The 17221-nt window shown below is 41.7% G+C and overlaps 1 non-coding gene across 1 annotated transcript; it reads right to left on the minus strand.

Moving 5' to 3' along the window:
• Positions 1-5559: 5559 nt before the first annotated feature.
• Positions 5560-5621, minus strand: LOC143662834 (U7 small nuclear RNA). The gene has a single exon (XR_013165604.1). It is a non-coding gene; the product is annotated as a U7 small nuclear RNA (small nuclear RNA).
• Between the last annotated feature and the right edge of the window lie 11600 nt (positions 5622-17221).

A 17221-nucleotide genomic window follows, 5' to 3' on the forward strand; every position in this document is an offset into this window, starting at 1 on the left:
TATTACTGCAATGGATAGGTTAAATCTACTTAAAAATAAGGCCTAAGAGTCATCCCAGAGAACCTCTTCTATTGTTCAGATGTGGCCTCTCTCTCTAAGCTCACACAGCAAGTGAACCCACTGCCCTTGTCCCCTATTTGGGGCATGACTCCAGGGGTGTAAATCTTCCTGGTAACATAAGTTAGAAATCCTGGGATGAGCTGGAACCTGGCAGCAAGAAGATCGAGAAAACCTTGACCAAAAGGGGGAAGAGAGAAATGAGACAAAATAGAGTGTCAGTGGCTGAGAGATTTCAAATGAAGTCAAGAGATTATCCTGGAGGTTACTCTTACGCATTATATTGATGTTCCAGTAAACATAACTCTTTCTTAAAAATGACCATATGAAGATACAACGTTTACAATGTGATTGTGTGATTGTGAAAACCTTGTATCTGATGTTCCTTTTATCTAGGGTATGGATAGATGGGTAAAATATATGGATAAAAAATAAACAAATAATAGTTGTAACGAAAGTTAAAATACATTGGGTAGATGGAAACCCTGGTGGTTAATGAGAGGGAGGGATAAGGGGTATGGTATGCATGAGTTCTTCCTTTTTTCTTTTTTTGCTTGGAGAGATGCAAATGTTCAAAAAAATGATCATGGTAATGAATACACAACTATGTGATGATATTGTGAGCCATTCATTATATACCATGTATGGAACATTTGTATGTCAAGAATGTTTGTATTCAAGAATATATGTTTGTTTGTTAAGGTTTGACAATAAAAATATTTTTAAAAAATACAGGGGGAGGAGACGTCCATTTTAGAATTGACTAACAGTAAAACATTAATAATTACAATAAATGTATTTAAAAGCATTCAGAAGAAGTCATGAATGCTGTGCCTATAATTCAACCTTCCAGTACATGCCTGCTGTGTACTATGCTCAGTCTGTGCCTGCTCATGGGCAGGGCAAAAGTTTTGGGGAGCTGATACCCCTAGGAGCAGCTGTCAACCAAGACAGATAGGAGTTAGAGGATAAATACAACTTGCTCATTCCTCAAGGGGGTAACTCTGGGACTGATGTTATTGTCTCCATGAGTTCCCCAGTGGGATTGAGGTCCAATTGCTCACAGCAGTAGTCTGCTCAAAAATACTCCCTCAATTGGCTTCCTTCTCTTTCCTGTATCTCTCCTCCACTCTCTTACTGGTGCTTTGTGAGTGGTCCTCCCAAATAAATGACCTGCACTAAAATTCTTGTTTCAGTGTCTGTTTTTAGGGGATCACAGCCTAAGACAGTGAGCAGATCTTATCCAAGGACCTTGGAGCATTTGGCCATCATTTTACACAAAAGATTCCGTGAGCATCCCTCTCCCCGTAACCACCCAACATTAGATTTCTCTTTTCTGGGGTTTGAACCAGGAAGTTGCCTCCTCCTTAACAATCCCTGCAGTCCACACCCAGTCTTCACTCTCATTTCCTCATCTTCTCCTCTCCCCTCCTATTCCACCATCACCACCTGCCCAGCCCTCCTCGTTCTCCCTAAACTTTGCTGCTTTTCCTTTCAGTGCCTTTGAGAACTGCATGGTGCAAGATGACAATCCTCTACAGACACTTTATTTCTCTACAGAGGCGTGTTCACAAGTTTTTTTAAAAACTATTCAATTTAATTAAATATTCAATGAACAAGTATTCTTATGCATAAAACACTCCTGTTTAACGGTCGATGAATGCACCAGGTATGTTTAGAATGTCTCACCGTGCAGGAAAGGTTTAATGTCGCATGCCAACATTAAATCTCCTTAATTGGTCAGGCAGACTTATCAGAAGTAAGGAGATATGGAGATATCAGAAAGCAAAAGTACCCTTTGAACTGTATGTGAGGGGGGAAGAAAAAGACCTGAAAAAGAACATTTTTTACCCTCTGTACTACAATTCCATTTAGCGTTAGTAATCATAGACACAAAATATATTAAATGAGTTACTCTATGTATAAGCCTCTGGCCACTGTTCGGCCTCTTTCTAAAGCAGCAAAAACGCCCAGAGCACAAAACCCCTGAACAGGGACTGCTTCTTATGCTTGTGTACGCTCCCTACACCTCTGATTAGGCAGACACTTATGGGTTAATAAAGGTACCGTGGACTGTTGTGCTTTGTTTTCTTTCTAATAGAAGAAGAAAAAGCCACAGGAGGGACTCTGTCAAACACACTTGGTTAGAAACACCTTATTGAAACAAAAGACTAAAACAAATATCTTTTGTTACGATGATCCAGGAATATAAAAGGACACAAAATTAAAAGCACACAACAGCTTATTGCTGCACCAAGCCAAGGGTGGTAATGTTTATGGATTTATTAAATAAGCAATTATGATAACCCATGAAATGAAAGATAGCGTTTCATCGCTGAAGCCAAAGGCTAATGTATTGCCTTGTTTGGTTCTCAGGGTATCTGTCCGAGAGGACTGCCCTCACCCTTTCTACGGGCACAGATGGAGTGGACCACACAGATGGGCTTGTCCAGGAGTGCCAACTTTAACAAAAGAACAACAGGGATTTACTCAAAAAGTTTTGTTAAAAGAAAAATAAAGCAAACAACTTTGCATTTCCATCCCGCCGGGGAATAGAGTTTTAATGAACCCACGAAGCCACTAGGTGACATCTTTATCAACCCTCATAAACCTTGATTGAATACACAGCGATAAGGCCTGTTTAAACTGTCCTCCTCCTGATAACAGGCCTAGAGTCAGGTCCAGCCTTAGCAACTAGCCAGGGAAAGAGGCCTCTCCAAAACCCAATGGGCAGGCCTCTTAGGGACGGGGAGTCAGCCAACAGCCCGAAGTTCCCAGCAGCTGGTTTATTTAGGGGTTGAGAGTGGGAATAATTGGATATAGTTTCTCCCCCAGCCTGGTTTGCTTGAAGCCTGCCGCTCTCAGGACAATGTAGAACCAGCTCAGGCACTTGGGCACGAGGAGGAAGTTGGAGAGAAAACGATGCTTCTAGTTCGAGTGTCCTTTTAGCATTTGTCTGCAAACACAGCACAGAGGGGTAGATGGTTTTCAGGGATTTGGGAATGGCCAGTTCTGGTTTTCTATCTATCAGCATCATAAATGAGTAAATGCTACAGACATCTATAAAGAAAAGGGAACCATGGGGGGGAGGGGTTCTGTAATAAACTTCAAGTCTTATTCTTTCCTTTTGATTATATTCTGGCACACCCTGGCGTAGTGGGTTTCCTATCCCTACTTGGTACTTCAAAACCCTAGGCCCTTGCGCTCTTGGCTTCCCATCCAAAGCCCACAGCGACCCCCGCAGGTCAGATCATCTGTGGGGGCGGCTGTGATTCTGGCAAACAGGAGAGGGCTGCGTCTCAGCAGCCACACCCCGGGAAGGGATACGGTTCCTTTTCCTCGGTGGAGGCCGCAGAAGAATCCTCTCCATGTGACCCCTCCTGTGGGGGAGAGCTGGGATTCAGGGCCCCAGGTTCTAATCTCAGCCCTCCCAGACTAACTGGGCACAGCTGGTTACTTTTCTGGGACTCAATTTCTTTATCTGAAAGAGGAGACTGGTGGGTTTAAAGATCTTCCAAACGGCTCTCAGGTCTCAAATGAAATGATTTCCACTAAAGGTCATATGTCCATATTCCCCAAGGACCCCCCTCCCCCAAATTGTTAATAAAATATAATGATCAAAATGGGTTATTTTCCAGGTCAGAACTAAGGACTAAGTCCACAGTATGTCGCTTCCTACATCAGTAAGATACAGATTTTCACAATAGCTTCTGGCACATGAATGCCGATAAAATTCTCCCCTTCCCTCTGCCGCTGGACATACCTCTGATGAAGACAAAGTCAGAGCCCTGAGATGTCTTCCTGAAGGTCAGTAACCGAGGGCTTTGGCGAACAATAGTGGAAGGAAACTCCATAGCTGGGGAAATTCCACCAGTCTGTGGAAAGCACCTGGTCTCTGTGATGCCCAGGGGCCTGTATCTTCGATGAGTCTGCAAAAGAACTCAGCTCTTCCTATCTGGGAGATAACTAGGAAGCAAGGCCATCTCTAGGGAAACTAGATTTTAGGGTAACCTGGCATTTAACCTGCCATTAACCTGTCATTTCAGCTGGACCGGACACATGTTCTATGCCAGCTTCCCTTGAACATTTACATGGGATTTCATATTTGGCAAGTGGATTCCCATCTCTCTTTACCATAAGTCTACATTCCCACAACAAAGCTAATGCACTAATGTCAATATTATTTGCAAGTTTTTATAAAGAAGGAACTTTATACCCATAGAGCAAGCACAGTGACAAAACTAAAGAGTAGTGCAACAAGGATCCTAGTTTTATCAGTGATGAGTTTGTACGCATCGGTACGCTGTGTGTCTTTTCCAGCACATGGGATGTAATGACTATGGGCATGTTCTTTTTTTTTTTTTTTTCCTTTTTTCACGGTCACAGAGTAGTTTATTTAACCTTCAGAGCAGCTCTATGAGGTAGGTAAAATCATTACTTTCCAGAGGTTTAGTCTCAATAAAGTCGGAATGAGGTCAGAAAGGATAATTTGCCCAATGTTGATTCTTTTCTTTTCCTTTTCACCTTCTATTTTAAAAATATTGTTCTTGAGAAATATCCACACACGTACAGTCCAACAACACTGTACAATAATGACGCACAATATCATCACATAGTTGTGTATCCTTTACTATGATCATTTTTTAGAACATTTGTATCACCCCAGAAAAAGAAATAAAAAGAAAAAAGTACTCTCCCATACCCCTTATGCCTCCCTCGCATTGACCCACAGTATTTCAATCTACCCGTTTTTCTCTTTATCTCCCCCTGTTATTTATTTATTTTCATCCTTATTTTTAAAAAATATTTTTATTGACGAATCTTCCCACACATACATGGTATATAATCAGTGGCTCCAATATCATCACATAGTTGTGTATTCATCACCATGATCATTTTTAGAACATTTGCATCATTCTAGAAAAAGAAATAAAAAGAGAAAAGGAAAAATCTCATACATCTCATATCCCTTACTCCTCCCTCCTTATTCTTTTTTTTTTTTTTACTCATCTGTTCATACCTTGGATAAAAGGAGTATCAGACACAAGGTTTTTATAATCACACAGTCGCATTGTAGATGCTATATAGTTACACAGTTTTCTTCAAGAATCAAGGCTACTGGAATACAGCTCAACAGTTTCAGATACTTCCCTCTAGACACTACAATACACCACAAACTAAAAAGGGAATATCTATAAAATGCGTAGGAATAACCTCCAGGATAACCTCCTCACTCTGTATGAAATCTGTCAGCGACTAAAGCTTTATTTTCTCTCATTTCTCTCTTCCCCCTTTGGATCAAAAAGGCTTTCTCATTTTGATGATGGCAGGTCCTGGCTCATCCCTGGGAGTCAGGTCCCACGTTGCCAGAAAGATTTACACCCCTGGGAGTCACATTCCATGTAGGAGGGAGGGCAGTGAGTTCACCTGTCAAGTTGGCTTAGAGAGAGAGGCCACATCTGAGCAACAAAACAGGTTCTCTAGAAGTGACTCTTTTTTTTTGAGGGTTTTCCAGCTAAAGCCAGAAAACCTGCTAGACAAATTCTAAAAGAGCTGCAACACTCTAGAAGTGACTCTTAAGCATAATTATCCATAGGCTTAGCCTCTCCTTTGCAGAAATAAGCTTCATGGGGATGAGCCCCAAGATTGAGGGCTCAGCCTATTGAATTAGTTGTCCCCACTGTGTGCACGGACATCAGGAATTCCCCACATGGGGAATTTTAATAATTTCTCCTTTCTCCCCAGCCCCTTAAGGGAACTTTGCAAATACTTTTTTATTCTCTGCCCAAATTACTCTGGGATGTATCAGGGCATCACACTAACCTGTACAAAGCAACAAGATCTCACACCCTATTCAAGATTCCAAGTGCTTGTAGTGTTCAGGTAAACTGACCATATGAGGTAAATAGATAATGTGCTACCCAAAATATAAATTTGCACCAAATAAACATCTCTCTATGGGTATGTTGTTGAGGATGATGCAGCAGATTAGCTGAAACCCCAACTGCCTGAGACAGTCTCAGGTACCTACAGAACCTGCAGGAGTTCCTGGGAAGCACCTAGAAGAGATAGATTCCTGAGATCCAGTCTGCAGAGCAGAAGGTCAGAGACCATGATTTCGCACAGGGTCAGTCATCTCATCACACTTAAAAGTACAGGACCAAAGTTAAACTGCACCCTAAAAGGAAAGAAGTAGGGGATGTCAAGGGAGTACCAGTCAATCCAATATTATTTCCTTGTGCTCCCCTTTGCAGAGGGACTGAGTCTTCCCTTACCAGTTGTAGATACAGGGTGACCATATAATTTATCATCCAAACAAAGGCACTTCTGAGAATGAAAGATGGTCCGATTAATAATTAAGAGAGGCATTAACTGGGATGGCCCTAGGTAAAATGGATATCTGGTCACCCTATCTACACAGTTGAAGGAACCGTAACATATGTTGTTATCCCCTAGAAGCTATGCCCCACATCTCAACCTAGATTATTTTTCCAGATTTGCCTGTTCTTTATGAAAGCGAATATATCCAGGTCCGGGCTATTTTTCATTTTTTAATTAAAGAAGTTATAGGTTTACAGAAAAATCATGTAGAAAATACAGAGTCCCTATATCACACACACACAGTTTCCCTTATTATTAACACTTTGAATTAGTGTGGTACCTTTGTTAGAATTGGTGAAGCATATTATAATTATACGATTAGCTATAGTCTATAGTAATACTGAAGTTCACTCATGTTGTACAGTTGTATGGTTTTTAAATTTTTTATTCTGGTTGTATATATAAATCTTCAAATTTCCCGTTTTAACCACTTTCAAATATAAACTTCAGTGGTATTACATTAAAAAATTGTACCCCTATCACCACCATCCATTGCTAAAACTTTTGAGTATTATAATTTTTATTCATTTCTCCCTTAGGCAAATATTAAGCACTTTCTATGTGTCATCCCCTGCCTCAAGGAGTTTATAGTCCAGTGGGTCACAGATTGGGGATTAGAGCCAGATTATCCTCTGGCTTCACCTTAAGGATAAGTTTCCTCAGCCACTGAAAGAGGAAAATAAAGTACCTCATAGGATTGTTGTGGGGATTAAATAAATTACATGGATTAAATAAATCCATGTAAAGTACTTGGAACTGTGTTTGGCATTGAGGAAGTATTACACCAGTGTCACTGTAATTGGCCATAGGCTCCATGTTTCTGATGTCACCGTTTCTTTCCTTGTGCCCACCCCCCTTCATTCATTCAGCTCAGGGCCTGGAGAAGACACAAGGAGCATCAACCACATAGATGTCTGCCCTCCAGGATCTTACAGCGAATGGAGGAGGAAAGACAGTTCACAACTGGAAGTGAAAAGAACCACACGAGTATTTAAAAACCAGTGGTGAGTAGCCCTGACTGGAATCATCTGGAGACTTTTTGCAAAAACCAGGGAGTTTGGGGTGGTGAAAATTTTGGAAATAGATAGTGGTGATGGTTGCTCAATATTGTGAATGTAATTAATGCCTCTGAATTGTACACTTAAAAGTGGCTAAAATGAAAATGTTTATGTTATAAATACTTTACCGCAATAAACAACTACAACAAAGAGGAGGGATCCTACTGCTCACCAACAAAATAAGACCTTGTAGGGGTAAAGTAAGTAACATATAACATTGATAAATAAAATTTTGAGGTGTCAGTGAATGAGCTGTGGCTCCTTTGTCACTACTCAACCACAGAGCAGCAGCTAAGATTTTTGGGGTGCTTACTATGTGCCAGGTACTGAACCAGAGCTCTTGAGTTGGTTTGGTCCAAGATGGCTTTGTGGAGGAAGAACTTGAGCCAGGCTGTGCAGGATGGTTGGATTCAGATAGACAGAGAAAGAAGTGGGACCTCCCATGATGCAAAGGAGAAAATTTTAGTACTGGAGATGGAATAAGCATTTTTGGATTGGGGACAATTAGAAGAATGAACATATTTACAAGTAAAGCTGAGCCAGCCAATCCTGAAGAACACCTAGGGCAATATATAAGGTTCTACAGAGGTTCCAGGCACTAGGGTAACTTTTCAGAAACCTACAACCTCCAGATGGGTCCCTGGTCCAGATAATGTCCTGAAATCTAGCCCAGCCTCTCTAGAACATCAGATAGGTCCATCTCCAGTATTAGTGACAGCCCCTTCCAACAGGAAAAAGTTAGAATGTCCATAGCCCAAATACCTCTAAAGAGTGGGATGGAAAGATCAAAGGTAATAGTGGAGTTATACAGAGAAGGATAGTGGAGTTATACAGAGAAGATAGGATTCAACAAATGAATATGAATGCTGAATCATTAAATTGATATTTCTTTTAGTTTCCAGTATCTTAGAGCAGATAGAAGTAAAAACCTAAAATTGTGGAATTGTAACCCATACCAAGCTCTGAAATCTGTTCTACCACTAATTGTTGTGCCATGCTTTGAAATTTATTGCTTTTTGTATATATGCTGTTTTTCACAAAAAGAAAGGAAAAAAAGAAAAGCCAATTGTGATGATTAAAAAATATTTATTCTTCCTAGCCACCTATATTCTGGAGCACCTAGAAGGAAAAATCTGAGAGGATGGTATGGTGGCCCATGACAGACTCTGGGATCTGCCCTGTAACTACTTGTTAAAGAGTGCTTTGAAAACGATTGCTTTTTTATTTTGCTTTGTATCTATGTCACAAACAATTTAAAAAGTTAAAAAAGAAAAAAGTAAAGCAGATTTAAAAAAAAATTTATGTGTAATTCACGTGTCCTCTATAGCCTGTAGGTATTACTAAAAGAGAACATTCATCCAAAAAAGGGAAAAATTTTATGTTAAAGTGCAAAATGTATGACTTCCTGGGCGTAAACAAGCAGGCAGACCTACATTCTCATTTGATGGGGCTTTGTGCAACTGATCATACTCATAACATGAGCTACCATGAAACTCTGTGGAAAATAAAACAAGAGCAGATCGGAGCAAATTCCTTCCACTTTGCCCTTCCTATCTCCTGACCTCTGCTGTGTTCCCTGGAAAACCAGCAGTGAGCTCTCAGGACCAGCCTGGAAGCAGCACTTTGGACTCTTGAATTTGACTTTTGATAAACAAGAATAAAAGAACCAGAGAGCGTAAGAATTCGATTTTAAATTACATAAATAAGGGTGGGCCACGGTGGCTCAGCAGGCAAGAACACTTGCCTGCCATGCCCAGAGGACCCGGGTTCAATTCCCGGTGCCTGCCCATGTTAAAAAAAATTACATAAATAAAATTAAAACATGGCCTCATGCAATGCATGGCAGGACATGGTGTCTGTTAGAAAAGGAACAACTGCAAGAAAGCCAAGATATTATACAGGCAGGAAATAAACCCATCATGTCACACGATAGGATTTTTTTTTTTTAAGAGATAAAAATTTTTCATTGAGCTTTATTCCAGGAAAACCAAAGTCTCCCTCCTCCCCACCACATACAAGGCTGGAATAGACAGGTAGGTATTTCTTGATTTGTTAAGACAACTATTTTTCCAACTACTTTAGCCTCTGGCAATGTGTAAGAGTTTGTTCAAGGTAAGGGGTAAAGTGGGGTTAATCAACATATAACCCACTTTGAGACGCTCTTTCATAATCGGGGCTTTGCATTTTTTCCACAGTCTGCTGTGGCAGTCTGAGCTCTTCTCATCCTCTCACCTTCCTGAAGACTCAGGGGAACCCATCAGCAATAAAGTCCCTCATTGATTGTGCAAAGCCTGTACTAATTCACTGGCTCATACCTCACTCTGAAGTCTCGATTAATAACTCACACTGGAACTTTATATTTTCTAGACTAAAAGATAATGCATTATCTCAGTTGATTCTCACAGCAGACTTATGAATCAATTAGTCCCGTGTTATTTACAGGAAGATTGTTGGTCTCAGAGGTTGAGTGGATTACTGGAGCTCGCTGTAATCACAATGTTCCAACTTGAAATTCCATTTCTTTCCATTTAAATATTCTGTTCACCCTCTTTCAGAGGTATTTAGTTCTTTCACTCATTTTGGGGCAAGGAGGATAAAGAAGCCACCCTTCAATGAGTTCGTTTTGTTACCATTTGTCATTTGTTTGCTTCGGTGGATATCTCTAACACTGTACCAACAATAAGAATCATCCGAAGACCTTATCTCTGCTTTCATGCATTCATGTCCTCGCTTATTAGCATGGAGGAGTGTGTTAATTTCAAATACTCCAGCTGACTGGGCGTGGGCAGGAGTGATGCTGTATCTCTCCCCGTACAATGATGAATTGTCCCAGAAGTGCGATGGACCAATTTCAGGAGCCAAAACAACAACAACAAAAAAACCCAGCGAATTTGGTAATCCTGGGAAAGATGGGAGGTGGGGGGAGGTTGGGTGCAAACTCCAAATATTATCAAGGGTCAGGCTCAAATGTGGAGCCAACTCCAGACTCTTTTGTACATTGGAATTCCCTTTGAGACTTCCAGCCGTCCTCACTGGGTTTTCACTATGTAATGTCTTGCAGATTTCAAGGCTGGCCTCTGACAGCTCTGACATATCTGAACTGAAGCTAACCTCAGCTAGTTACTTTAAAGCCTGATAAGTTATAATGTACCTGTCAAAACTTCTCCCTGTAGAGATTTTCTCCCCTTCTCCAATGGAGACCAAAAAAAGAAGTAAGAAAGAAGATGTATCTTCCTCATTTGACTGGCATAACCTCGCCTACATATTATAATTGCTGTTCTAAATCATAACAAATGTAAATACCGACTGCTTATTTGAGGGGAAAACGTATCAACTCAATTCCCTCCAACTTTATAAGAGTTGCTGGCCTCTCTTGGAATTTATGAGATTTGAGCTGAGGAGGTCAGAGAAGAAGCAATGTTCATGCTGTCAATAAATGAGACCTATCAATTTACCATCCAGAAGTTCAAGAGGTCCTCTCTAATATTTGCCACAGACATTTCCCTACAAATCGCCACCCTCTGTCACCCATGAGAGGAAATTGCAAGTGCTCACCCTGTCCCATGCACCATCCAGATGGTTATACAAATTTCTAGCCCCTAAGTGGGTGAGCCCTAAAGAGATCCCAAGGAATCTTTCTGGGGAGGCCTTGGAAGAAGGGAAGAACCCAGTTACCTACTCATCTGTCCCCAGTCATGACTAGTAAAGAGATTCCACTTTAGGTTCATAGAACACCTTGGAAATGAAAGACTAACCTATATGCAGTCAGGCCTTACAACAACCCTTCATTAGTCAGATCATTAAAGACTTGCAGAAAAGAAGCACGTCACAGAAAAACCAACTAAAATCATGACTAATTCCTACCTTTTTGCCAATTATTTGCTGCTGTAAGACCTTGAAATCTTTTTGTCATAATTCTTTCTTTATTTAATTTTTATTTTTTCTTTTGTTTTTATTATTATTTTGTTTTGCTTTGTTGTTGTCACAATTCTTTAACTACAGAAAAAGAAGCAAGCCTATAGTTCCTTTTCATGAATACTGAAGCAGGAAGAGAATTTTAAAGCACTGTCATAATAAGGAGTTGCATAAGCATCAAATCACAAATGATACTGCAATTTGCTTCTCAGCAAATGAAATGATCCCAGCTACGCAAACCTAATTACAATATGGAAATCTCTGAGGTGTGCTTTCAGGTGAAGTCAGCACACATTTACTTATCGTCTTTTATATGCCAGGGCATGGGGAGGCATGAGACCCAGTTCCTGCCTTCTAGAAGCTTCAACTCAAGATACCCAACTTTCGTAAACAATGTTTTATGCTTTTTTTAGTTGGTACAAAATAAATGGATCTATTCTCACTGTAGAAATTAAAACAAACAAAAAGATTTAAGTACCTTCTTTTGCCCGCCCTGACCCTGAAGCTATCCTAATTCCCCACTAACTCCACTAACTTTATTAGCTATTTGATGTGTTTCCTGCTAGGCCAAGTTCTGGGCATTTACATACATGTATATCTACAGTATCTGAATTTTAAATACATAATTTCTAACTCGAGGGTTAAGGTATTCAACCTGGAGGGCTTAGATATTCATTTGAACCTCTGGATAAGAATTTAATCTCTGTAGCTAGTTTGGGCCCTTTTGGCAGCAGAAGCTTACTTCCAGGGTAATTACAAAAGAAACCAGTTTTGCTATGGTTAACTCTCAATTACCTGGGGGCTGATTTTCCAGTCCTGGGACTCCTCAGCTCCTTCTGCTTCTCCAACCTTTCATGCACACCCAGAGCTTGGCCATTGCAACCTCTTATTTAGCACCTCACCCAGAAAGTAAACTGGTGAGATTAGAAAGACTCCAAGGGCAATAGCTGCTTCTTACTAGCCCCTTTCATCAGTAGGTTCAAAGGCAAAGAAATTGGAAACCATTTTTTTTTCTCTGATTGTCTAAAATAAGATTTGAGTTTATCTGCAAATTCCACTTACGCTGTGCAGCGCCCTTCCTCCACTGCCCACAAACCCCACAATCAGGGTTTGGCTTTCGCTGAGATTTATAGAGGAACATATCTGGATTTCCCTCTTTACCCGGGCCTGCTCACGTCCAGTTGGCCGTTGTTCAGGGCAGGGTGCCAGGCCTGTATTTTGGGGAAGGATCATCAGGAGAGATAGGGGCCGGTGTGAGTGGGCGGCCGTGTGAGATCTGGCATGTTCTTACGTGAGGCGGTGTTATGTTTCTTAAACTCAGTACACGCACTAGAAGGCTGTTTTTCATTATCAGAAGCATCCGGGCAGCACCTACTTGGCACCAGAGGCTTTCTGAATGTCTTTTTAAAGTAATATTTAAGTGAGGGGCCCAGGAGACTCCTGAGAATGGCACCGCATGGTACTGACATGCTATGATAATACTGGCATTTCATGGAAAATGTGGATATTTTCCTGTTTCTGACAAATCAGAAAGAATCCTGGAAAAACATAGAATACGCTTTAAAATTGTTTTTGCCTATTAGGTAAAAACAATTGCAAGCACCTATTTTGAAATAAGGCATTTCCTGAGCTAATAAAAATAAAGGACACAGAAGAAATTAGTGTTAGTGTTTTCTCTTAACTTTTTCTCTTTGCTTTCTTACATAATTGACAAACAGGGAAAAAGAAAGTTCTTCGCCACCCTCCTGAACAAAGCTGCCTTGCCTGCTGCTCACAGATCTTTTCAAGAATACTTTCGGCACAAGATTGGGGTTTCTGATTTGTGATACTCGATCCCGGCCACAGGCATTTTGAAGAGGTGTCTCTGCACTGTACATGACACTCCAGCATTTCATTTAACCAATTATGCTATTATTTTGCTGTCATCAGGTCAGATGCCCACATAACACTCAAGAGAATAACTGGGTCCCAGATATTTTTTAAAAGGATCCAAGTTAAACACCCGGGGTCAGTTTTGGAGAAAGAAAGCAAATCTAGAGAAAGCTTGGCCGTTTAGCCCTGAAAATCCTCAAGCAGTTTATAAAGTCCAAGGTACATTGATGAGGGGTTTGGTTTCTCTTCTGATTTGGGACAAGTAGTCTGATTTAGGGAAAAAGCAGTGCCTTCCCGAGGGCCGAATTCCTGCCTGTGTCAAAGGGGTGCCGGCCAGAGAATCCCTAAGGCCCCCTCAGATCAGGAATTCTCGGGCTGCCAGCGGGGCTTTCCCTAGTTGGCCTTTTTCCCAGCAATAAAGTTATTAGAAGATTAGGAGGGGAGAGGGGCAAGGGAAATGGGAAGTCAGCATATTTTTGAGGGGTATTCACTTTACACATCTCGTCTTCACACGAGAGCCTGGTCTAGAAATTGGTTTGGGGAAACAGACAAAGGCAGACAGTAACAAGTTAGTCCGTGGCTTGGGTTTGTATCATTTTAACTAACTGATACTCTAGTTTCCTTCCTCCTCATCAAATACCTGATTGAGTAAGAAAATTATTTCTTTTACTAAAAAATAAATAAAAGTTGTCTCTCGCATGGTTGTTGTCGAGATTAAGTGAGATAATATATGGTAAACCCTTCACGGTGATCACGGGTCGTGATTAAATAAACGTTGCATAGGTATGACTCACTTTTGTATATTCCCTTAATTTGTGGATCTATTGACTATACTGTCTCTTTCAATCCACTCTTTCAACAAATGCTTAGTGAACGCTACCGTGACGTGCCAGCTGCCATTCTGAGCACTGAGCATAAAATAGTAAATGAGAGGAAATCCCTGCTCTCACAGAGTTTACATTCTAGCTGGGGGAGTAAAAGAGTAAATGAAAAAATATTGTAGGGTGAGGGGATCGCAGTGGGTAGAGAGGGGGAAATGGCTATTTCACGTGGCATCGTTAGGGCAGGCTTTGCTAGGAAGGTGATATTTGAGCAGATGCCTGAAGAAGTGGGGAGTGGGCTGCATGGTTGTCCATGGAAGGGCATTCCAGGATGAAGAGCAAACACAGAGCTCCCGAGATAGGATAATGCTCAGCATGTCCTGGAAATAGAAAGGCGGACGGTAGGCTGCAGCAGGGTGAGTGGGCAGGGGCGACGGGAGGCTGGGTGGGGGCTGAGGGGTGGGGTGGGGCATGGGGCTGGCTCATGCAAGGAGGGTTTGGTTTTTTTCTCTGGGCGAGATGGGAAGCTGTTGGAGGTTCTGAACAGAGCACAGACTTGATCTGATTTACATTTTAGAAGGATCGCTCTGACTGTAACGTCAAAAATAGACCGAAATGGGCAGGAGCAGAAGCCAGATCACTAAAGAAACCATTGCAATAACCCAGGCAAGAGATGATGGCTTGGACCAAGTTTGCAGCAGAGGTAGTGATAAGTGGTCAGATTTCCATTGTATCTTAAGGTACAGCCAATGGGATTTGCTAATGGGTTGGGTTAATGGAGGGAGAAGAGGGAAGTCAAAAGCTTTTTGGCCTGTTGGTGGGAAGGATGGAATTGTCACTAAGATGGGAAGTGGTGAGCATTCGGTTCTGGCGTCAACTTGACCAAGTGATGATGCCCAGTCTGGTCAGACAAGCACTGGCCTGACCATTGCTGTAAGGATATTTCATAGCTGGTTGATAAACCAGATGTTGTATTAAATCATCAGTCAGGTAACTGCATCTGTGGCTGATCATATCTGTGACCAACTAAAGCCTATCCCCTAGAATGAGACAATCCAATCAGTTGAAGGCTTAAGGAAGAATAGAGATTTTTCACTGCTTCTTTAGCAAGCGAATCTTTCCTGTAGAGTTTGTCCAGACCCTTCATCAAGCTGTCAGCTTCACAGCCTGCCCTAAAGATTTGGGATTCTTCCATTTTCACGGTTGTATATATAAATTTCATATTTATAAATCTGTCCTATTGGTTCTGCTTCTCTATAGAACCCTGATTAATGCAGAAGCCATGTACTAAAACCTCCCCTGTCAGGCAGGTGTCACCCAGATGCCCATTTTACAGACGAGAAAGCTGAGTCATAGAGAGGTGACCTGCCTAGCTTCAGATATAGGGATCTTCACTGGCTAGAGAGAGATAAGGAGCCAGCAGAAACTTTCAGAGCAGCCTCCCAAAGCCAAGGCAAATTGCAGGGCCTCATAAGCTCAGACCTTAAGTCAAATTAGGAAAGTGAAAACTTTTTCAAAAAGTTTCATAAACATAGAATAATACAACTTTATGTCTGATGGCTACTCTTTGCTGTTATATGCCCCACCACTGTGCCAGGAGGGAAATGGGGACCGCTGTGGAAGGTAATTTCCCCTGAAGTTTCTGCCCATCAGTTCTCTTCTACATCATCAAAAAGGAGTTATCAGAGCTCCTTCCTGAAAACACCAAAACTGCTGCCATACCCCAAGACTAGACACAGCTACCAAAGCCCCCATCATTAGGATGAGATAGAAGAAAGTTTGATAGAAAACAGCATAGGCCAGTCTGCTCCAGAGTTCAGGACAGGAGCAAATGCAGAGACTGCAGAGGTTTATCAGATGAGGAGCCCACCGGGTTAGGATTTGGGAGCCAGGGAAGAAAACCTGCACACACTGGTAACAATAACTCTTGTCGCCTGAACTCCCACAGTTTTCTAGACTCTTTATACAAATTACCACATATAAATTCCATAGCACCTTATGCGGTGGGTTCTGTTAATCTCTCCAGTTTCCATAGGAAGAAAGCAGGACTCAGAGAGGTGATTTGCTCGAGGTGTACACAGCTGGTGAGAAATAGAGTCTGGGTCGGGGTGAGACTCACCTCTGTGCCCTGCCCACTTGTCTACCTTGCCTCCCAGAAAGAGGCAGGCCACGTGAAGGTCAGCCACTCCTGGCAGGTGGCGTGACTGCTTGCATTATGGGATCCTGCATTTGATTCAATTCCAAGGTCTCTCAAACCTTGCAAACCAACAAAACAAGGAATTTGGGAGGACCAGGGATCAGTAACCAGCTTTGGACTACCATTTTGTTAAAAATCAAATCTTCTAACCATTACTGGAGGAAAAAAAAAAGTTGCTTAATATACAGGCTTCAGAGCATCCAAGAGCCCATTAGAAAGATTTGGAAAAACTCCATTAGACTATCCTCAGGAGGTAACCACCCCCATCTCCTCCACCCTATTAGGAAGAAGTCTCCAACCCACTCAGGGGGAAGCTGCCAACAGGCTTGGTCCTCAGAGAGAAGACAGAACTGCATCAATCAAATTAGTATTTATTCAGTGCTGACATACCCAAGACTGTGATAGGCCAGCAAGAAATTTTGGTCCCTGTCACCAATTTGCTTATAATCTGGCCAACCAGACACTCCCATAAAATGCTGCATAAGCAATTCACTAAGACTGAACCAAGGGCTAGCCCAGAAATGGAACTTGACAACCTTTGTAGTGTGATTTGAAACTTGTAGGAGTTCAGAGAGAGGAGTGAGTCGTGGGCTTTGGAGCTGCTGGGAGCCTTTCATTGCTGAGGGTTGAATGTCGGACATGTGCGGATGGGGAATTTTGATTGAGGAAAGGGCAGGAGTAAAACTTTTATCATGTCTGAGCCTTGGAGAAAGTGAGTGATTGTGACCCTAGAAGGCTATCGATTCTTAGATCCCAGTTTAATGCTCATTTTGCTCTGCCATGGATGTCCCTGTGCTTTCTCATGGACACAATGACCCATGGGGAAAAAAAAGATGTATTTTGTCCAAAAAGAGACTGCAATATTATGGAAAATCTGGAAATCTTGTGACTTGCCTGCCTAGGGTTGGGGAGGTTCTATC

The sequence above is a fragment of the Tamandua tetradactyla genome, chromosome 18 (assembly GCF_023851605.1).
Source record: "Tamandua tetradactyla isolate mTamTet1 chromosome 18, mTamTet1.pri, whole genome shotgun sequence".
Taxonomy (NCBI): Eukaryota; Metazoa; Chordata; class Mammalia; order Pilosa; family Myrmecophagidae; genus Tamandua; species Tamandua tetradactyla.